The sequence below is a fragment of the Rhinoderma darwinii genome, chromosome 12 (genome assembly GCF_050947455.1).
Source record: "Rhinoderma darwinii isolate aRhiDar2 chromosome 12, aRhiDar2.hap1, whole genome shotgun sequence".
Taxonomy (NCBI): Eukaryota; Metazoa; Chordata; class Amphibia; order Anura; family Rhinodermatidae; genus Rhinoderma; species Rhinoderma darwinii.
In genome coordinates, this window is record NC_134698.1 from 79,898,456 (window position 1) to 79,923,237 (window position 24,782).

Here is a 24,782-nt window from a genome sequence, read left to right on the forward strand (position 1 = left end):
AACCTAGTTGTGTCCTGCAAAGGTTCCTGTTTGCATCCTGATTTCAGTCTGCACCTGCTATCTGTTATCAACCTGTAACCAGCTATCCGCTGCCAGCCTGTATCCTGCTGCCAGTTCGTGTCCGGATGTCCGCCATCCGTCTGCATCCCACTGTCTTCTGCCAGTGTGTGTCCAGCTACCTGTGACGAGCCTGAAGCTTCTGATCTGCATCATTCTGCCAAGGTACCATCTCCCAGTGCCTGTATCCTCGTGTGCTACACTTGCATATCCTGGTCCGCTGGGCCAGCCGCTACTCACACCGGGACCGCCTCAAGAGGTAGTGACCTGGTAGTCTACCCGCAGCGAAGTCCAGATCCCCGTACGGGAGTTCAAGGGTGTACACTGGGGAGGCTACTTAGATGAAGCCCTTAGAGGTGGCCCTAAGTCAACTCAGTGGAGTAGCCCAGTGGGTCCACAACCCGCTGGTCATGACAGTATGTTATGCTAATCTCGCGATATGTGTAGAGTTATTACTGTGGGGTTTCTTATGAAGAGTGTGTAGATATCTGGATGTTGCGCTCGCTTGCTGGATATATTCTCACCGTGTATTTTACAGCCATTGAGCGCTATTTAATATTCCGTCACATTTCCTTCTGTAGATTCCTTCTATCAATATACCGCAGTAATATCAGAGAGATTGTGTAGCTGGGAAGTTTACGGTGTTAGTAATGTGTTGTCAGGCGCCTGATTTATAGCACGAAGTATAAAGTCAGATATTCGTCTTTGGAAGGATTTTAACTTTCCTAATATTCTGATTTTATCGCGGAGCGTATTTTACGCCGTGTCTTTACATCCCGTCTTCAGACATCACTTGTGACATATATTGATTTCCAGTTTGTTTTCATATTTCAGTTTTATGAATTTGTGTCAGCATTTCTCTTCCTCACGAATAAACAGAATAATCTATTGCATTTATATATTGTGCTAGGAGGAGACGTCTGCTATAACAAAGGCTTCCCGAAAATGTTTTTTTTTGCTTTTTAGGTGTTCTACATCTCTCGAGACGTTCGGCCGTATCTTACATCTGTCGGTTTCTTTTCTTACTGCGTTCGTAATATTTTTTTCACAGTATTTTATATTTCTTGGAAGGAAACAAAAATGTAAGTAAAGCCATGAATGTTTTTTTTCTTTCTTTCTGAAGTCACGATAGCTAATAAAGTGAATATCCAACATGGTAATAATTGCCCCATCACATGCATGGGAGGCCAATGCTCATGGCATGGACCAACAGCGCCAATTTGTACAGTGTTCTCGCTTCGGGCAGACAGTTTTTTTAGGACTATTTGTAGGAGAGCGGCGGTGGGGTGTGTACAGTATGGGGTTGGGGTGATAACATCATGTTATGTGGGGCTGAGGTCTAATGAGCTAATTTTTAGGCTTTGAGACTCTTTCCATATTGTTCTGCATGTCACTGGAGAGCAAAGTTGTGTCAATAGTCCGTAGGAATAACTTGAAGCTCCTGGGCCCCAATAAACTGTTACAGATTCCACCCCTACCATGTGACATCTCTACCATGTGACATTTAGAACACTGGGGTCTTCTTTATGTGGTAGCGGAGCCTATGGTCCCCCTTGAGCACCAGGTCCAGGATGCGACTGATAGCTCGGCATCCCCTGCAGTTATCCCCCTGAGGTTGTCTCCGCTGTAAAGAATGGAAGCTGTTGCATTGAGCTCCCCCTAGTGGTGGGTGCAGGCATGCATAATTTTATGATTGAAGTCTACGGCTGTTTGTGCACTCTGCTGGTAGATTTATTTATTAGGGGTACTCTGCTGTCACTATGTAAGGGGGTGCTCTTCTAGCAATGTTCATGGGGACACTATGTTGGCACTATCAATGGGAGCACTTGCTGTTGTTGGGGTGCATGGACTGTAGATTTGGAGAGGGTATACTTAAAATACATTTTCATGGTGATTAACGTATGGCAAGTCTTAAATCTCTCTAAAAGTGATGCATTACCAGTACCATGAAGCTAACGGAGCGCTGGTGGCCGTCCCCACTGTCGGGTCTCGTACCTCCTCCAGCAGCCTGGCCCTGCCTCTCTCCCAGGCCGCTGGTGTCAGCTGTTTTCCAATACTCGCGGCCGCATTGTCCCTAGTACATGTCCCTAGTACATGTGCGCTCCGGCCTGCCTCAAAATTCCCTTATCTATTCCCTGTTTCCCCCAGGACTATTTAAGGCACCTCCACTATCCACCTGGTGCCTGAACAACATTGGAACAACCTAGATATATCCTGCAAAGGTTCCTGTGTACATCTGATTCCAGTCAGCTATTGCTATCTGTTTTCAGCCTGTATCTAGTTATCCGCTACCAGCCTGTATCCAGTCCGCCATTGCCCTCTGTTGGCAGCCTGTATCTAGTTATCCACTGTCTGCCTGTGTCCAGCTATCTGTTATCAGCCAGTGTTCAGCTACCTACCAGTATCCAGCTCTTCGCTACCTGCCAGCGTCCGGTCAGCCGCTATCCACCTGTGTCCAGTGATCCCCTAACAGCTTCCATCTAGCTGCCCGCTGTCAGCTGTCAGTCTGCCTCCTACTGTCGGTGACAAGCCTGAATTTTCCATCCACTAAGGTTCAATGTGCCAGTGCCTGCTCCTGGTCCATTTGGCCAGCAGCTACTCTGCCAGGACCACCTCAAGAGGTAGCGACCTGGTAGCCTTCCCCCAGCGAAGACCAGATCCCTTTATAGGGGTTATAGGGTGAAGACCGGGGGGGTTACTTACATAACGCCCTTAGGGGAGGCTCAAGCCAAACCGGTTGAATAGCCCAGTGGGTCCACAACCTGCTGGTCACAACAGCTAGAAGTTGGTGGGGCGATTTAGCGCACGTTTTGACTTTATTCACACGAACGTGTTACAAACAACGGCCGTCACACGGACCTATATAATTCAATGTGGCCGTTCACACGGCCATTGTTTCAACGGACCGTGTGAAGGGTCCGGACATGTCCTATGTTTTCACGCTTCGCCCATCCCTCCATAGACCGGTCTATGGCGGATGCGTGATATCGCATCCCGCAGCACAGAGCACGGATGCACTTCAGACGTGAAAAACGTCCGTTTTTCACGTCCGAGATGCGCAACACCCGTGTGAATCCGGCCTTAGTCTTACGCACCAAGTCATGACCGGGAAGAGCATGTAGAGTTTATCCAGTTTTTTGCATTGATAATGACTAATACAAACACAATTCACAATAATAGAAACATAATATCTTTTTTTAATGAACTGATACATGACGGATACAAATCATGGTGTGTAAGTGATAGAATTATCCTGAAGGCCACTATATCCACCAGTCAGTAAGTCAGACAATGCAACAGGTAATTGTACTAAGAAAACACAGAAATGGTGAAGATTAATGAGTATAAAGTAAAGAGAAAATATATCAATAGATGACGGCTGTTCTCCAACATCCACCGTCCTCCCTTTCATGTGATTGTCAACAGTGAAATTCCTCATTTTCCCATATTTTATATTGAACACTTCCCTGCAGCTTTCGGCACGTGTCTATTCAAGCTCCATTTCTCCAGGAGGAAGGAAATTAATCACTGGAAGATGCAATTATTTATATATATGTGTTCATAACCTTCTTATTATTCATAAGTTCAATGCGATCAGAGAATTTCCATGTCCATAAAAAAATTATTCTACCTGTTCAGAAAGGTATCCTTGTATTAATTTATATAGGGGGCAGTAGTATAGTAGTTATATTCTTGTATATAGGGGGCAGTATTATAGTAGTTATATTCCTGTATATAGGGGGTAGTATTATAGTAGTTATATTCTTATATATAGGGGCAGTATTATAGTAGTTATATTCTTGTATATAGGGGGTAGTAGTATAGTAGTTATATTCTTGTATATAGGGGGCAGTATTATAGTAGTTATATTCTTGTATATAGGGGGCAGTATTATAGTAGTTATATTCTTGTATATAGGGGGCAGTATTATAGTAGTTGTATTCTTGTATATAGTGGGCAGTATTATAGTAGTTTATATTCTTGTATATAGGAGCAGTATTATAGTAGTTATATTCTTGTATATAGGGGGCAGTATTATAGTAGTTATATTCTTGTATATAGGAGCAGTATTATAGTAGTTATATTCTTGTATATAGGGGGCAGTATTATAGTAGTTATATTCTTGTATATAGGGGGCAGTATTATAGTCGTTATATTCTTGTATATAGGGGGCAGTTATATAGTAGTTATATTCTTGTATATAGGGGGCAGTATTATAGTAGTTATAGTCTTGTATATAGGCACAGTATTATAGTAGTTATATTCTTGTATATAGGAGCAGTATTATAGTAGTTATATTCTTGTATATAGGGAGCAGTATTATAGTAGTTATATTCTTGTATATAGGAGGCAGTATTATAGTAGTTATATTCTTGTATATAGGGAGCAGTATTATAGTAGTTATATTCTTGTATATAGGAGGCAGTATTATAGTAGTTATATTCTTGTATATAGGGGCAGTATTATAGTAGTTATATTCTTGTATATAGGAGGCAGTATTATAGTAGTTATATTCTTGTATATAAGGGACAGTAATATAGTAGTTATATTCTTGTATATAGGGGCAGTATTATAGTAGTTATATTCTTGTATATAGGGGCAGTATTATAGTAGTTATATTCTTGTATATAGGAGCAGTATTTTAGTAGTTATATTCTTGTATATAGGGGCAGTATTATAGTAGTTATATTCTTGTATATAGGCGCAGTATTATAGTAGTGCATATTCTTGTATATAGGAGCAGTATTATAGTAGTTATATTCTTGTATATAGGGGGCAGTATTATGGTAGTTATATTCTTGTATATAGGGGGCAGTATTATAGTAGTTATATTCTTGTATATAGGAGCAGTATTATAGTAGTTATATTCTTGTATATAGGAAGCAGTATTATAGTAGTTATATTCTTGTATATAGGGGGCAGTATTATAGTAGTTATATTCTTGTATATAGGGGGCATTATTATAGTAGTTATATTCTTGTATATAGAGGGCAGTATTATAGTAGTTATATTCTTGTATATAGGGAGCAGTATTATAGTAGTTATATTCTTGTATATAGGAAGCAGTATTATAGTAGTTATATTCTTGTATATAGGAGCAGTATTATAGTAGTTATAGTCTTGTACATAGGAGTAGTATTATAGTAGTTATATTCTTGTATATAGGGGCAGTATTATAGTAGTTATATTCTTGTATATAGGGGCAGTATTATAGTAGTTATATTCTTGTATATAGGGGCAGTATTATAGTAGTTATATTCTTGTATATAGGGGGCAGTACTATAGTAGTTATATTCTTGTATATAGGGGGCAGTATTATAGTAGTTATATTCTTATATATAGTATTATAGTAATGTTATTCTTGATTATAGGAAAAGTAAGCACTTCAATAAGCCAGAAAAATTGTCAGCGCTGTTGTCATCTCACTTACCCCCCTCCTCCTGGCAGCCCATGTAATTTTCTTTACTCAACTGGTGGATAATGCTCCATCCCGTGTCATGTAGGAAGGGCCATTTGAAATAAAAAATGTGCCCTTTCATGTGATTGTCAACAGTGAAATTCCTCATTTTCCCATATTTTATATTGAACACTTCCCTGCAGCTTTCGGCACGTGTCTATTCAAGCTCCATTTCTCCAGGAGGAAGGAAATTAATCACTGGAAGATGCAATTATTTATATATATGTGTTCATAACCTTCTTATTATTCATAAGTTCAATGCGATCAGAGAATTTCCATGTCCATAAAAAAATTATTCTACCTGTTCAGAAAGGTATCCTTGTATTAATTTATATAGGGGGCAGTAGTATAGTAGTTATATTCTTGTATATAGGGGGTAGTATTATAGTAGTTATATTCTTATATATAGGGGCAGTATTATAGTAGTTATATTCTTGTATATAGGGGGTAGTAGTATAGTAGTTATATTCTTGTATATAGGGGGCAGTATTATAGTAGTTATATTCTTGTATATAGGGGGCAGTATTATAGTAGTTATATTCTTGTATATAGGGGGCAGTATTATAGTAGTTGTATTCTTGTATATAGTGGGCAGTATTATAGTAGTTTATATTCTTGTATATAGGAGCAGTATTATAGTAGTTATATTCTTGTATATAGGGGGCAGTATTATAGTAGTTATATTCTTGTATATAGGAGCAGTATTATAGTAGTTATATTCTTGTATATAGGGGGCAGTATTATAGTAGTTATATTCTTGTATATAGGGGGCAGTATTATAGTCGTTATATTCTTGTATATAGGGGGCAGTTATATAGTAGTTATATTCTTGTATATAGGGGGCAGTATTATAGTAGTTATAGTCTTGTATATAGGCACAGTATTATAGTAGTTATATTCTTGTATATAGGAGCAGTATTATAGTAGTTATATTCTTGTATATAGGGAGCAGTATTATAGTAGTTATATTCTTGTATATAGGAGGCAGTATTATAGTAGTTATATTCTTGTATATAGGGAGCAGTATTATAGTAGTTATATTCTTGTATATAGGAGGCAGTATTATAGTAGTTATATTCTTGTATATAGGGGCAGTATTATAGTAGTTATATTCTTGTATATAGGAGGCAGTATTATAGTAGTTATATTCTTGTATATAAGGGACAGTAATATAGTAGTTATATTCTTGTATATAGGGGCAGTATTATAGTAGTTATATTCTTGTATATAGGGGCAGTATTATAGTAGTTATATTCTTGTATATAGGAGCAGTATTTTAGTAGTTATATTCTTGTATATAGGGGCAGTATTATAGTAGTTATATTCTTGTATATAGGCGCAGTATTATAGTAGTGCATATTCTTGTATATAGGAGCAGTATTATAGTAGTTATATTCTTGTATATAGGGGGCAGTATTATGGTAGTTATATTCTTGTATATAGGGGGCAGTATTATAGTAGTTATATTCTTGTATATAGGAGCAGTATTATAGTAGTTATATTCTTGTATATAGGAAGCAGTATTATAGTAGTTATATTCTTGTATATAGGGGGCAGTATTATAGTAGTTATATTCTTGTATATAGGGGGCATTATTATAGTAGTTATATTCTTGTATATAGAGGGCAGTATTATAGTAGTTATATTCTTGTATATAGGGAGCAGTATTATAGTAGTTATATTCTTGTATATAGGAAGCAGTATTATAGTAGTTATATTCTTGTATATAGGAGCAGTATTATAGTAGTTATAGTCTTGTACATAGGAGTAGTATTATAGTAGTTATATTCTTGTATATAGGGGCAGTATTATAGTAGTTATATTCTTGTATATAGGGGCAGTATTATAGTATATAGGGGGCAGTATTATAGTAGTTATATTCTTGTATATAGGGGCAGTATTATAGTAGTTATATTCTTGTATATAGGGGCAGTATTATAGTAGTTATATTCTTGTATATAGGGGGCAGTACTATAGTAGTTATATTCTTGTATATAGGGGGCAGTATTATAGTAGTTATATTCTTATATATAGTATTATAGTAATGTTATTCTTGATTATAGGAAAAGTAAGCACTTCAATAAGCCAGAAAAATTGTCAGCGCTGTTGTCATCTCACTTACCCCCCTCCTCCTGGCAGCCCATGTAATTTTCTTTACTCACCTGGTGGATAATGCTCCATCCCGTGTCATGTAGGAAGGGCCATTTGAAATAAAAAATGTGCTATTTAGCAAATCCTGTTTTATGTAATGTCTTTACTATATAACTTATATACTGAATTATGTCAAAATGAAATCTGACTGGAGTTGATCTTTAAGCTTGGCCTCAGATAGGAACATTGATCTTTGTTGAACGTTTACTCCAATCTTTATTATCCAGCACCGGTTACCACAGAAAGTGCAACACCAACCTTTCTGTGGCCTCATCCTCCTGAAATTTAACATGATAATATAATATATGCTTAGCAAATAATGCAATTATCCCATTTGTTCTGAGGGGAAGGAAAATATACGAGAGGTTATACCATTGACCTTTCTCTCATTAAAGATAGAGTTTGACAATTAGAAGCAGCAAAGGAAAGTGACCTTTAGTCTGTTTTAAATGTAGGAGCTGAACAAAAGTCATTAATCTCATTTAATGCCAGTGGCAGTTATAGAATATTAAGAATTATGTCCTAGGAGTCTGATGGAGAATTCAAATTTCTGAGAACAAATCCGCGGTTCTACGGAGCGACAGTCTGCAGGGACATGTCATCTGTATTCACTGTATACAGGTGTCTGTAATGTCCACATTGCATGTACACGTGACTTGGATGTGACCAGAAGGACTGATGATTCTCACTCCTCAAACTTAGGGACGCGGTAAAGTCACACGCACAGACCCTGTGGAGCCGTATGAACTCTATGTGCCGCTATATGGCACCGTCATCCAGCAACATAATCAATGCTTGTGGAGGATAATGCCTCTATAATACAACATGCCATGGAGGGTGGCGCAAATCCTCTGCGTAAAAGGCACACAGATGTACAATATGGGACCTTGGAAGGCTATAGGTGCCCTATTATAGATCCCTAATGTATGGGTCTGTAATACGGTTGTGTGCATGAGGTCTGAAAATTCTACCACGTCAACATTGCCAACACTTAACGATTTCTAAAAGGACAGAACACCAATGCCTATCAACTTTTACTCACTCAGCTTTATAACCGTAATAGAGTTGACTATTTTGGTTATCTTATAACTGAATATTACAGGGAATTTCTACTTTTGAAACAATCTTTATACTGCTGCAATCCATCTGAATGGAAAATAAGATGCAACTTTGAAACTAGTCTAGATTAAAAATCTTGTAACTTGTTGTGTGTAGATCTCCTATGCCAAACTATGTGTCTCCTTGGTTACAGACTACAAACAATCCTTTGTGTAGTCTGATCCCGTAGTCATAAACTACTACCCATTGTGCCCTTTGTAGTTTGTAATACTCATTTGTGGACCCATTTCTTAGTGTGAATTCTTTTCCATGGATAGCATATGTTGTTCAGGCTCACCAAAGGACCTAAGATGGTCTCAGTCCATCCCCTGTTGTGGGCTGTACTATTAAGGTTTGGTCTCATCTCGGACACAGGTCACCAGTTGGATGGCATAGACAGGTTGTAGGGTGGTGTATTCCATTACAAGCAGCTCTTAAGGGGCTGTCTAGTTTAGAAAACCCATTTTCATACCCCATATTAGGGAGTTCTAAGGCAATAGAGTGGGGTCCGCTGTTAAGGATCCTCATCCCTAGGCCAGAGTGAGTGGAGAACAGTTACCTAGAGCATCTTTTTCTGTCTGAAGGACCTGTCCTTTTCTGTGTTACACATACCACACATTGATGCGAATAGACTCTGTGTAATACTTAATTTCCCCTGTGGTGGCGCTGCAGAGAAACTGAACACTTACTGCCAGGTTTCCTCACAGATTAGAGGCTGATCGCTGAAGGTCGCAGCAGGAGGACACTTTGTGATCTGCTTCTTGTCAAGAGACTCCTTTTTCTCCATCTTTGTCTTCATATTTTTTGAAAAAATATATATATTAAAAAATCAACGCATTGTCACTAAGAATCAAAATACAAATTTGCCAAATATACTTTGTATCAGGCTCTCGAAACACAAACATGAACAAATCAAATGTGACTTCAAAGTTTTTATTTCTAATGTACATATTAGAACGTCATTATACAGTTTAACCCCCGAGCAATGAAGCCATTGATATCAGACAGCGGATAAATCAATTCAAATAAGCCAAATAAAATGTAGTTTTGGTTCATTTCTCACAGACTTCAAAAAACAAATTAAATGATGTTTTGTGTATGAGAATGTACAAAGTTTGGAGATATCTGAAGGGACGACTTGTTTAAAGATAAGAAAATGAATCAATGGGGCGTCTGAATTAATTACCATTTTTATTGAGATAAGTGATGGGAACATTTATGTAAACACAACGGGCCGAGCTGTTGGAACATATTTTTATGCCTCTTGCTTCCTCGTTCTGCATAAATCGTCCATACATCTCGCTCTGTACGCCACAAACTTGTTATGGAAATCAGTAAAAAGTGAATAAAGACATCGAAAAAAAAAGCCAGATGCCCAATAAAGACAAGTGCAGCCGGTTTTCCTATGAAATGTCGCGTTGTTCGGGTTAAGGTGAACCTCATGGTGTTTTATGGACGGTCATCACAAAGTAATGATGCTGAAGCACTACCAAAAAGAAAAACAATTTACGGAAAAGAGTTCAAGCTTTAAATCACCGTGCCGGAGCGTAAAACTGTAGAACGCGGCGCGACTCAGGTTTATGCATCTTCTTAAAAAATATCTGAGGATGTTTAGGTTTACAGCCCCCACGTACACAGAGCTGGTGAAGTGAAAAAGTTTTCTTAAACTGATCTTTAAAGGGGCACAGAACTTAAAATCGATCATATATCCATCTAGCTACAAGGGGTACAAAGGTAGCGGTCATAGCCCCTGGTGCCTGAGGGGGCCCCAAGGGCCCCTCTGCCATATAAGAAGTTGCCAGTATTATAAATGGCACATGACAGCTGGGGGACCCTGTTAAAGATTTTGCATTGGAGCTTCAAATTACTCCTCTGCATATGCCCATTGGCTAAAGAGATAAATGGCATCTATTGTTCTCTGTTATCAGTTACTTGAGGCTGAGGAGGGACTGAAAAAGAGTGTTTAACTTTTCTTTTGTAAGCAAACTTACAACACTTTGAGGCGACCCCGACCTATTTATAACATTGAGATTGACAATGACGTTGGGAGACCACGACCTATTTCAAGAGCTCACTGTATACTGTGTTATTGAACTCGATGTATGATCAGTATGTAGTAAGCTCCTAAGCTCCCCCTAGTGGGGGCTGCCAGCTGACAGGTACTTATTATTTATGTCTGCAGGGGATTTGGAGCTCTGTATCAGAGACACAAAGCTACATCCAATATAAAGTCTTATTAAGAAATTAATCTGCACCGACTTTTGGATTTACTAAAATAAAAAATGGTATTCACGGGAGAACTTCCACTTAATTATACCTTAACATATGTTTTATGTTCTTCTATAGTCTATCATATAAAAACTACTATAAAATTCCTTTACTCCGGCATTAATTTGAGCTAGGTGTGAAATGATCAAAGGACAGTATGAAAAACTGAAGAGTAGAGATGGAAGCGAAGCCCAAAGAAAACACAAAATCTACTACAATACCAGCCACATGGATTAAGTTGTTACACTTCACATTATATTGCATTGGAAACAAGTGCCGGATTATCAGTCTTCCTGGATTAGAACATGCCGGATAAAACTTTGCTACCTTTCCAACATCATATGCACAAAATAGTAATACATAACAAAATAATATACCATTGTAATAATATGCAGATAGAAGAAATAAGAAAAAAACTATTGGTTTCCAAAGGAGCAAAGAGGGATAGTGGAATTTGGATCAATAGTCTGGACAGCCTCTCCTGATGAAGGACACTTTGGAGGTATGGAATATGTCTCAATTATTTGGCAGACAACGGAAAGTGCAGTTCCCCTTTAAGGCTTTTGGAAACACGATAGTGACAGCTGGAGTGAATGAGGGAGGGGTGGAGACGGTATTTTTGTCTTTTAATGCAAAACAGACAGGACTCCCTATAGAGGATGATCAAAATCACCTGAACCTGTCACCGGCAGCTGTCAAAAATCAACTGATATGAAAATCATCAAGTTTAGGTCAGTCAGGTTGTCGTGAGTAATTCCTGTGGTGTGCGGGAGATGTGTCCTTATGTCCTTCCCGGCAGCTTAATGCGCCACTCTTGTAGGATTCTCCACTTCATGGAAAAATAAGTATATGAAATGGAAAGTTTCTATCAGGACGGCCTTGAGAAAATGCAATGAGGTTCCCCAGTCAAAACCATTAACCGGAGAGCCATGTACAGAATTAAAAGGGTTCTCCAGCCATATATAGAAGGAGGGGCTGTTACCAAAAGGTCAAAATAGGCCCCCATTATTGTGCCAGGTTTTGAGCCCCAGGACAAATGGGCCTGGTCTATATCCCCCCCCCCCACACTTTCTATAAATCTATGGCTTGTTCTCCACCCCCTTGTTTGCTAATACCATGCAATTCCTCTGTAGGGCAGAGTCCCGAACAGATTCTTGCCAGTCAGTTTAAAATAGGATGAAACTAACTAGGGCTGGGCCCCTCTTTCTAAGGTCTCCATAGCCAAACCTATCAACATTTGCATGCCTATTTGCCGGGACATTGTCCTGTCCCTGATCTGCCTTGGGGGCAACCACAAAACATAATTTTTGCCCACTTTTGTGAAAATTTGCTTAAGCCCCACCCGCTTTGGACAATTCCACAAAAATGGAACGATGAGGGGTATGCCTTAGCAGCCTCATGGCATGATGAAATATATTTGTTAGGCCAATACTAAGAATGAATGACTAAATATGACATTAATTCACACCCCAGACGAACGAGGTGCTTTCTAAAAGTAAGGAGAATGATTTCCCAAAAAATCCTTTTATTCAAAAAACATTAATTTAGGCTCGATTACCTCCAAAGTAAGGCCTCATTTACACGAGCGTGTGCATTTTGCGCAAGCAAAAAAACGCAGCGTTTTGCGTGCGCAAAAGGCACTTGATAGCTCCTTGTGTCATCAGTGTATGATGCGCGGCTGCGTGATTTTCGCGCAGCCGCCATCATAGAGATGAGGCTAGTCGACGTCAGTCACTGTCCAGGGTGCTGAAAGAGTTAACTGATCGGCAGTAACTCTTTCAGCACCCTCGACAGTGAATTCCGATCACAATATACAGCAACCTGTGAATAAAAAAAAGACGTTCATACTTACCAAGAACTTCCTGCTTCCTCCAGTCCGGTCTCCCGGCTGTTGCCTTGGTGACGCGTCCCTCTCTTGACATCCGGCCCCACCTCCCTGGATGACGCGGCAGTCCATGTGACCGCTGCAGCCTGTGCTTGGCCTGTGATTGGCTGCAGCTGTCACTTGGACTGAATTGTCATCCCGGGAGGTCAGACTGGAGGAAGAAGCCGGGAGTTATCGGTAAGTCAGAACTTCTTTTTTTTTTTTACAGGTTCATGTATATTGTGATCGGAAGTCACTGTCCAGGGTGCTGAACCAGTTTAACTCGTTCAGCACCCTGGACAGTGACTGTCTCCTGACGTCGCGTACCGCAACATTTTTTGCCGGGTTCGGTCAAAACGAGTTCGGCCGAACCCGGTGAAGTTCGGTTCGCTCATCTCAAAATTCTGACACTCCGTTTGGATGTTTGTAAACAGAAAAGCACGTGGTGCTTTTCTGTTTACATTCAGAGTTTGACAGCTCTTGCGCGAATCACGCAGTTCGCACGGAAGTGCTTCCGTGCGACCTTCGTGGTTTTCACGCACCCATTGACTTCAATGGGTGCGTGATGCGCGAAAAACGCAGAAATTTAGAACATGTCGTGAGTTTTTTTCAGCGCACTCACGCTGAGCAAAACTCACGGACTGTCTGCATGCCCCCATAGACTTGTATAGGTCCGTGCGACCCGCGTGAAAAGCACGCGCGTCGCACGGACGTATATCACGTTCGTGTAAAGGAGGCCTAATTCTCCTGGGACTAAACACAACGATTCCAGCGGTACCTTCCCTGTAGCAGGGCTGGAAGTCTTCATGTGATAGGTTGTTCAGAGCACTCGTCACGGCTGATTTGACGTTTTCAACAGTTCCAAAATGGTGTCCATTCAGGTGAGTTTTGATTTTGGGGAAAAAAAAAAAGTTCAAAACGAAGGATGAGCATGGATTTGACTCCCAATTTGCTCACGCGGGCTTTCTCCGGTCGCCGTGACTTGGCAGTGTGCCATTCTTATCTCTGCCTTTTTGTTTCAGGATCGCACTAAAAAAATAAAAAAAAAAATCATCTCCGGTAATCGCTCTACCCAAAAACTTGGGCTCAGTTGTCGCACGATCCAACAGTTCTGGGGAAATTAACTGAGGATTCTCCTTCTGCTCATCGAGCAAGTTTTTTGGAAATCATTCTCATTACTTTTTGGAGGCATCTCGTATTTATTGGTGTCCTGAACTGTTGAACTTCTCAAGGGCAGGATAATTCAGCTGAGACTGACCCATGACTAGAAGTCAACGCCCCCAAGGATTCACATCCAGTTTTCCATGCTGGTACTTGCCAGGTCTGAAGCTGGATAATGTCGGCAATCTTACAAGGGTGGTCAAATCCAACTTAGAATAAACTATTGGCATCAGGCAGAGTGAATAATGGGTATCTATGATATCCAGCTAAATAATATTTTATTATTGCCTAATTTTAATAGGGTGCATTTAATTGCTTTCAACTTTTTAATAAGCAAAAATGCCATCTATTATTATCTTGGATATTACATCCAGCACAGGTTGTAGGACATCTGCCTAATTTTATTTTGAGCCTGAAATGTAGACGCCGGTAATATGGCTCCCACTAGTGACAGTTCTCCATTGACCTTTCCCTTTACTTTTTAATTAAATAGAAGTTGACAAAAGTCAGATTCATAATCCTGGATTAGAGAGAAGGAACTCTTCACCGATGCTGCGTTACATGGCCATATGCTTTCTCCCACCAGTGTAACAATGGGATCTACTGTACCTTCACACAAAAGCAACAACATTGTAAATCATTTTCTACTTCTAAGTTGAAGAAATTTGAAATATTCAAAAACAGTTTTATCATTTGTCAATTTTTTAGTTTGAACACTTTTATTTAAGGTGGAGTTTGAATACTTCATCCCAGGGTGCACTTTCTTGTGGTCACCTATGTGATTGATCCGATGCCATGATCAACCACAGAGACAAGATGAAGGACTCGGATTATTGACCGTTGTGTTAGTTTTCGACAGCTGTCTCCAGGTGAATTTGAGTCCCAGTAGGACCACTGTCGTCTTCACCTTTGGCTTGACAAGCGTTGAGAACATTTACCTAGATCAGTGGACCCCCAAACCCAGTGAGCCCTGACATCTTTGCTGGGGCTGGGAAACCCTAGTTGTTGGGTTACTTGGGCCGTTTTGGGCAAGTATGGAGGCTCTTTTGCCAGCAAGGGCATACAATGAGGAAAGAGGGCTCAAGCCCCTTAGCAAAACCTCCTGTCCTAGAGACACCAGGGTCACAGATATAACCGCTGCGAGGCAGTAGGCGAGGGGGCCCAGCAGGACCCGGAGTTGTGGTCCTGCAATGTGGTGGTATTTAGTGCTTTCACTTGTTTTCTCTGGCACAGGACTAATACATATGATCCTATCCAGTAAAGAAAGCTTCTTCTTACCCAGCAGTTGGAAAGTGGGAGCAAAGATAAGGAACTCTAAAATATCTCTACACCCCTTTTTTTGTAGAAATGTACTGTAGCTAGGCTTTCTTTTGCCAGGGCAAAGGTTCACTTTCCTGCCCTAGCCCTATAACTTAATACACTGGCCAAGGCAAAGTGGCTTGCTGGCGCCCTCCCGGATACTCAGCCTCCGAGACACTATCCCGGTTGCCCCGCCTCTCCGCTACGCCCCTGCTTATTTGGAGTTGTGGGAGAGCTAACAAACTCTGGGCAAATTTTTTGTTGCATTTCAAAATGTGTTGCTCCAGGCATGTGCACCTATAAGGTAGATACAATCCTTTACTCCTTCCATTCCATGGACAAGGACCCATATACCCCCTGGCCCCATCGGCAAATATGTTTTTGATATACCTCAATGGCCTTTAAAATAATTGCATTCACAGTAATGAGAAATTATGCATTGGCCCAACCCAAATGGAAAGAGTTATTCTCATCTCCAAAGCCACCATGGAACACATGGACCATTCACCCCCACAATATTATATTATATATATTATTTTTTCCGTCTGTTTTAATCATTATATTTAATGAAAGAAACGGGTAGCTCAAAGGGTCAAGTCAAAGATGACACAAGATAAGAAAATAAGGCAAAAAATAGCAGAAAGTCAAAAGTTTCTCAGTAAACAGCTTCGATGTTCGAGTACATGATGCAAATGTGAAGGCAGAAGGTCAAGCTCATTTTAAAAATACTGCGTGGAGCTTTTACCCTCTGACAGTCTGCACAGTGCCATAACCTCTAATGGATTCCTGTTATTCTTCCATATCATATTAATCCTTCTCTGGATGCAGCCGACTGCGGGAGGTTTGATCACTGTAGTGTGATGGCTATTAGCAATTGTTATTGGCCATTAACTTGAACGCACACTAACAACGTGAAATGGTCCTTGCACTTTAGTAGATAAACCCACAAGATATGAATCCATAAAAAGCTGATTTTAAATTGAATGAAGTCGATGTTCGAGAATAACAGATACCGCCATTAGTAGGGCTACAATAAGATGTGTGCGCACTGCCATGAAAATGTGTGAAAATAAGGTTTTTATTATCCACCTCCCCTACGTGAATGAATATTCAGTGGTCTGCTGAGTCCTTAGCATTTGTCTTATCTGATTTTTTGGAGAATTATAGAAACTTGTAAAAATTGTATTGATCCATTATAAGAGTAGATGTATATGATGATGACCGGAGAGTTCAGAACGGGGGCAAACTGAAGGTTATGTAGAAGGTAACAAGAGGTATTCCCATCTTGGATATGCCATAAATGTCCGATAGATGTGGGGTCCCACCTCTAGGACCTATCTCTTGAATGAGGGTCCTTTCCTACCATCCTACCTTCTGTCACTGGGCTCCAGCCACTGGGTTATGAGGTGGCCGAGTAGCCAGGAACAGCCGAGCGCGTTTTACTATGCCGTTTCTGGAGTGGGAGTTACGGAAACAGCTTATCACAGCGAGCTAAGCTGTTTCTATAGCTCTGTTTCCATGACTTCTATTCACTTCTATGTTAGTTCCGGACATTGCGTAGCAAAACATGCTCGTCAGTTGATGGAGAACCCGGCCGCCTTGTTACTCAGTGGCCGTAGCACAGTAACTGCGGCAGAAGGTAGTAGAGGGGTCCCCATTCTAGAGATAGGTGCGGGTTCAAGATCTGGGACCTGTGGATAGGCCATAAATGTCCGACATGGGATTACCACATTAAAGTGAAAGTTCACCTTTTTCTATCCTTTGGTACATTAGTGATAAATATTTGAAGAACCATGACAATGTGCCGAATACCTTGTACGATGGATCCAAACAGCGATGAACAGACCCAATTGACTTATAAAGGGGCCTGTTGCGGGTTCCATCAAAGTCTCTGTCTTTTGACAGCAAGTACAAACCTTATATACAATATAATGACTCATGTGCAAAGCAGAGCTATGTGCATGGAGCCTGTACGGAGGAACTCTGCCGTAGGTTGCCTCCACATGGAGGTATTATGGAGGTACTCTTCCCCAGAAAATATGCTACTAGTGGCAAGTATCCTTATAGTGCGGCATCCGATGGTAATAACTCAATAGCCTGCCATATGGCTCCATAGACTTCTATTATTGTTGTATGATGGCTCTTTACAACTCAGAACATGTCGGAGCTCTAGTATGGCCATGTGTATGAGACCTTAACCAAAGCAAACTGATTTTCTTGAGACAGTGCACACCAAATTCTTGGCACCAACAAAGGATATTGGGTCATTGTCTTGTAGCATAGCCATGATATATAGCACAAGTTATACAAACCTTGAATACTGCTGGTACACAAGTTGACTCAGATGCAGGTTATTTTCCAAGAATTACCCCAGCTCATTCTGTATGTCCATCACGGTTATGGATTACAATGACTTTGGGCTCTTCGTACAAGTATCAATCCAGTCAAGAGGTGTGAATCGTAGAAGATATTGTGGACAGTGGTGATATTGCCTGTGCCATTCTGTGAATATAATGCGATCTAAATGAAATCCTTCAGCGCGTTGATGTGGTCTTGGTCTGAATGAGACTCTCAAAATGCAACGTGATGTCCACAACTTGGAAATTGACTGTCGAGTAAAAAGTGAGGACAGGAGAAGACAGTCCATGTCAACTATCATTATCTGGATAATCCAAACTCTTCAGGGTCATACTCCTGATGAGAGGACCCCACATCTGAACATGTACCTAAGCCCGTCACACCCTATCCATCATATCGACCATGGATATGGTAAAAATTGACCAGCTCTCCATCCTTGAGATCCTGGATGAGGTCAGTGGTGCTACGGAAATTTTATGGTGTCTTGGATAGGAAGAAGTGAACTTAATGGCTAAAAGACCCCCATCCAAGCACCAGCTTCATAATCCCAAATCTTCACTAGTGGAAAGGGCAGATGAGAACCAGCCACCCTGACCTACCATAGTCTCCAGGTGGACCAACCATTGTCCTCTGCTCTTGTTTCGTCCTAGTTCCTTGAAGTTTTACCAACATTACTACTCCCATCAGGCTACATTTATTGTGATTTGTTAGTAAGAGCAAAGGAGCATGGGAGAACGTAATCTTGTATTGATATAAATACAGTCACATTGTTTTATGTATGTTTTTAATAGGGAAATACTTGTTCTTCAAGGCGCATCACTTCCTTTCAGAACCAAGTTAATTGTATTTCCATTTCCAAACATTTCCAGGCCTTGGTTAGTCATTAACAAATTAACACAGCCATTTAATTAGCCTTCCTTCGTTGCCAGATCCTGAATGGCTTTACATCTCCTAGGTACAATAGGGTTAAATATATCCCCTTTTAATACAAGGTCTGTTCTCTTATTACTTGAGATATCCTACCTCTTGTTTTGTCCCTATTCATTATACTACTGAGGGTTCCTCATTATTGGCAGCGGAGTTGACAAATAGCCCTATGATCAATGTATTCTAATTAAGATGTTTGATTTAATCTCCCCAGATTTCAATTTGTAGAGAATAAGCATTTCTCCTGGGGTAATTAACTTGACATTTCTAACATATTCACACTGCTTCACTGGTTGCAAATTTAAAGGTACCATAACTTAATAAAAAAATAAAATAAAGTATAAATGTTCCTATTGTTCTCCTCATATAATGGGACATAAAAAGTAAGTATAGGGCCCCATTGAGAATCTTGGGATGGAGCCCCCATTCTGTCATGACCACCAGCCACACTAATAAAATGGAAGTCTTCTCAGTCCCTTGTCTGTTTCCCTCCTCTTTCTTGACCTCTCACCATTCTTCAAACCATTTCCACTGCCTCTTCCATCTTTCTTCAGCTCACTCAATATGTTATTCACTCTCCATCATCCAGATTTCTCCACTTTTTATTCAGTAGTAGCAAAGTGATCACTATTGGCTCCTCTGGGGATTCTTATCCAGAGGAGGTGGAAGCAGATCTGTCCCCCGCTTTATGCCACTGTTTCTTACCATGGCAAAAATAATATTTAATTACAAAAAAGACAAACTATATGTATATATTGTACTTTTTGTAAATATGTGATGAAGAAAATGAGCCATTTTTTATTTTATTAACTCTTCAAAGTATTTTTTCAAGACATTTTTTTATTAGGCTCAATTATTGGTGATCTTACAATGTGTTCGCTGTGGTTACCCATAATGCTGCAAGTAGACCTAATATATTATCCTAAAGGGATTTCTTACCAAATACATTTATAATTTATACTGTGGGTCTAGAATGGGGTTCCTGAGTCCCCTCTTCCTCCTCAACCAGGAGTTTCAATGGCGCGGGGGTCAAACATGTGCGCTGCTGCTTCAAACTCTATAGGAGTGACAGAAAAATCTTGGAGGTCGAACTGTGGACATGTGGGTGAGAAGGAAAAGGGACCCCAAATCTAGTGATCAGTGTGGGTCCCCATCAATCAAACAATTATCACCTATCCTGCAAGAAAACCCATTTAAAGGGGTATTCCCAATTAAGACATTTATGGCATATCCACATATTTTACATTGAGAACGGGATCCCCCGAGCCACCTCCCAACAGGTGAGGTGGCCATTGGCCTCTGCATCCAGGTGGAGAATTATCGGAGAGGTGACCACGTATCTCTACATTCATTTCTATGGGAGTCATACGGCTTTGACGCACATCTTTTAAACATTTATGGCATATCCACATATCTTACATTGAGAATGGGGCCCTCTGACCCGCGTCCAGGTGGCCGTTGGTCGCCACATCCAGGTGGAGAATTATTGGAGAGGTGGTCATGCAGGTGCACGCATCCATCCATTCATTTCTATGGGAGTCATACAGCTTTGCCACGCATCTTTTACATCTTTATGGTGTAAATGTCTGAGTTGGGAATATCCCTTTTTACTTTAGTAAGTCCTCATCCCCATGCACAAAAGAAAAAGTTCAATGACAAATTCAACTCTACTTCATCTGTTTTTGCAAACTGTGCACTTCTAGCCATATGAGAAGGATCTTATCTACTGTATGCATTATTAATATGACAATGCTACTCCTGTATATACGGTCATTACATATCACTTAGCACTCGGGACTGTTCACATGGCCGATGCCTACACAAATTCTTCGCTGTAAGCATTTCCACACAATTAAATGATCAATGAGATCTGTATCCTAAGCACTTGAGAGTATTCTCTGTACTGCATGGCAGAGCTAGACCCGTGCTCCCTATTTATCAGTAATGCACTCAGAGGAATGCACAATGCATCATTAACTACAAATACAATTTCAAGGCTAGCCTCGATCAGATGAGAGCGCTACGACAATTGACCAATGCCATGCCTGCCGAGGAGGAAGACAGAGCAGCCAGTTTGTTGAGGAATGATTAAGCATCTGTTCCTCTTCTGTTCTGCGCTACATTCGGTCTCTGAATACTCATACGCCAGTTGTATTATCACTATAGTTAATGTAGAAGTTTGGTGGGAAACATAATATCAATCTTTATGGCCAATAAAAAAGATGTTGGACGAGTCAATGAGACAAAGTGATAGGATCTGATATACGGGAGGCTCAATCCAACGAGTGATGCATCTCCGCTATTTCTAATGGAAAATGTCTTGAGTGTCATTCCTAATGTTGACTGCTTACAGTTTCTGGACTAGACCATTTGCCTTTACATTGCGTTATTTGTAAGATACCCTCAAGCAAAATTGTGCTATAAATGAGCCATCGAAGTGCCAATATGGGGGCAGTAAAATGGTATCTGGTAGATTTCCCCACTCCCATGATCCTTTAGAAATAAGAGTCTTCTTCAAAGAAGGGTGCATATACCATAGAGGAAGACCATGGAGCCGATATGGGGTCCTTGCAAAGAGGGAGTCCAGCCATGATTGGTATTATACCCTTTGCTACTGAGAATTTGTGCAGGACTACCCTCTACAGAGAACCGGCATTGATCGTCAAAACAAAGAAAAGGATTGACCCAAGGATCGTGAAAAGGGTGCGGAGGAGGAAACAAGCAATGGGCTTTCTGTCCTGGGTGGTGAAAGCCTGCACTTTATGGAAGGTCCATTCTGATCTTTGCTGCATAAGCCACTTCACATCGCCAAGACAGCATTGACATGTGAGCCCTCTTGACGCGTGGCCAAATTGACCTCATGAGGGCAATGCCTAAGGGCACATGGCCATAGGGGGCACACGGCACATTGGTTATATCACTAGGATCTACGAAAAAGTGGAAGTAATAAAAGCACTTTTTTTTAACCCAAATCAAGTGCATCATGAATTTAGTGGTTGGTAAGTGGTCCATGCCAAAGGTGGCCCCGATCACTCTCCGTACCTAAAAGACCCAAAGAGGAAACCTTGCACGTTTGTTCATTAGTAGGAGCATTCGTTTCCAACCCTTCGTTCTGCGATTTAGGGTATGTCCAGAAATAGGGCAGATTTTTCACCCAGAATTTTCCTTCGCTATTTATGGATGGGGTTTTAAAAATTCATCACAATTCTGCCACATGGCCTTAGCGGACAACCTCATCTCATGTTGTCTGTCACATTGCCCATTCAAATAAATGTTATACATGGTCACATCGAGTCTGTCGGTGTGACAAAACTCCAGTGTGACTTATAAGGGGGAGGTCTAAAGTGGAAGGAGACTACGTTTTTTTACCTGCCTCACTCAAAAGCGACCTTATAAAACATAACTTTGCATAGTCTATTGATTTATCTTGTTTGCGCTCCCTTTAGTGTATTCTGCAGGCTCTGGCATTTCCTGTTGCTTAGCAACAACAATCTTCCTGTCTAGGTGACTACCATTGAGTTCATGAAGTTACATTTTCTGCAGTAATCACAGAGATTACTTTCTAACATACCCTCCACACACTCGTTTAGGTTCATCGTGCTCAGGTAACAGTAAATATGATAAGATTGGAGAAGAAATCCTGCATATTCTGGATAAAAACAAGCAAGATAATGTGTAAAGGTGCAGGAACAGGAGATATTTTAAGTAATGTACTAACTACTAAGACTTGTTAAAAAGACTGAGGGCAAATTTATCAAAACTAGGGCGAAGGAAAAGTGAAAAAGTTGCCCAGAGAAACTAATCCGATTACAGTTTAACGTCCCCCCTATTGTGTAGACGTGGGAATAGGCTTCGTAATTTAGATATTGCTTGAACTAGTGATCGAAAAGAGGGTGTGGTTAATTAAAATTTGCATAAAGAGGCGGTTCCACAATTTTGTGGGTGTTTTCTGTCTGAATGTGGGTGTGGCTTGAATTGCTCTTTGATTTGGGGTTGAAATATTGCTAATTGGGTATTATGTCCTATTAATAACCGTTCCGTTCACAAACAACTGCCATGACCGGGCACAGCCATCTATCTATCTTGTGTATAATGACACTGTAAATTAATTACTATTTGGGGCTCGTCTCATGTTGATCACCATGTTTTTAGAAAATGGAATCACAGAATCGAAATAATTATTGCTTTCTGAACGCCTTTATCTTGAAAGTTCATAATTATATACTGATGTACAAATCCAATTAACAAAAGCAAAGTAGAATGAAAAGCTGCCGAAAAAATAGGCCGGTGGCTCTGGTAATTGTGTGTACCTGCTGCTTCTGACGGCAGCGCCGGACCCGCTCTGACATTCTCACCACGTATCGTACAATTGCTAATAATTGCAGTGTCTGCGAGGAAACATTCATCATTAGTTGTTTTACATCCAGAATTGTCTGTTTGCTAAATTGTGGAGTCCATATTCATTTCAAAAGCTTTGTTTTATTGTAGCGGTACAGAACGCCCATTCTAAAAAGTAGCAACTTCTGCCTCACTCCCTCTTAGGATTTTTGGAGGTTTCTTAGGGTCCGTTCACATGTCACGTAAATACTGCGCTTTTTTCGCAACGGAATTCATTGCGGAAAATCTGCAGCAAATACAGTAGCAGCAAAGTAGATGAGTTAAAACAAATCTCATCCAAATACATTCCGCAGCATGTCAATTGTATTTGCGTAAACGCTGCTTATTTGTTGTGGGTTTTCCCCATTGAATTCAATGGAGAGGTAAATCCCGCAACAAATAGCAGTTGTTGCATTTTTTTGTGGCGGGTTCACAGCGATTCCTCTGCAAAAAACTCAAAAAAAAAACCTTATACTTACCCAGAAGTCTGTGTTCCTCCCTCCAATCACAGACTGTAGCGGCGGTCAGATGGGATGAAACATTATCCCAGGAGCCGGCCTGGATGATGTCAGAGGGCCCGCCTCCTGGGATGATGCTTCATCCCATGTGACCGCCGCTGCAGCCTGTGATTGGCTCCTGGGATAAAACGTCACGCTAGCAGGCCGGTTAATGCAGCAGTTTTCCGCAGTGGACATTCCTGGCCGAAAGACTGCACCACAGTTTGGTGCGGTTTTCCGCCCGGAATTCCCTGCGGCACACAGGGCGGATACGCTGTGTGCTTTTATGCAGCATATCCGCCCAGTGTGAATCTGGCCTTATAGTATATGATCTTTAAAGGGGTTGTCAGCAGGGGCGTAGCTATAGGGGGTGCCGAGGTAGCAGTTGCACGGGGGCCCAAAAGCCCCTCAGCCGCATGAGAAGACACTAGTATAATCAATTATATATGATAGGTGGGGGCCATGCGATAGATTTTGCATTGGGACCCCAGAGTTTCAAGTTACGCCTCTGATTGTCAGGTTTAGTAAACCTACTGTCGAATGCAATTCTGAGAAAATAGACGGGGCCACCAATATAGGTTCCCTGCCTATTTTGCATTATACAATGGGCACTTATTTAGAAACTAATTTCAATTGGCACTATGTAATTCTTCATTTCTCCTGTGGTGGCGCTGCAGGGAAACTGATCTGTGTAACATGCATCTTAGCAGTCTGAAGAGACAAATTGTCTGGTACGTTAGACTCCACCAACCAAATAGACCACACCTTAAAGGGGTTGTCCTTGATTAAAAAGACATGACTGCTTTTTCCTAAAAAACAGCACCGCACCTGTCCATGGGTTCTGCCTGGTATCGCAGCTCAGCTCTGTTGATGTGAATGTGGCTAAGCTGCAATATCACACACATCCTGTGGACATGGGTGGTGCTATTTTTGGATGAAAGCAGCTGTAAGTCATGTCTGGCTTTAAAATATGTGTATTCTTGTATAAAATAAAGCAGAACATCGATGTGCGCTCCTCACAACATCCAACGCCCTGAGAATTCTTCCTATCCTTACTCCCTCTGTGTCCCCTCTCACTCCCACAGCCTTGTGATCCCCTAATTAACATAGCCAAACACATAATTACCATATAAATACACACTGTTCAACTGTTCAATGCGTTTAGATGTAAATTCTCCCTTCAGAAGTCGGCCATCCCCCAGGGCCGCCTATAGGCAAACGCCTACTCTACAGTGCCTATAGGTAATAGTATTGCTATATACAGTCC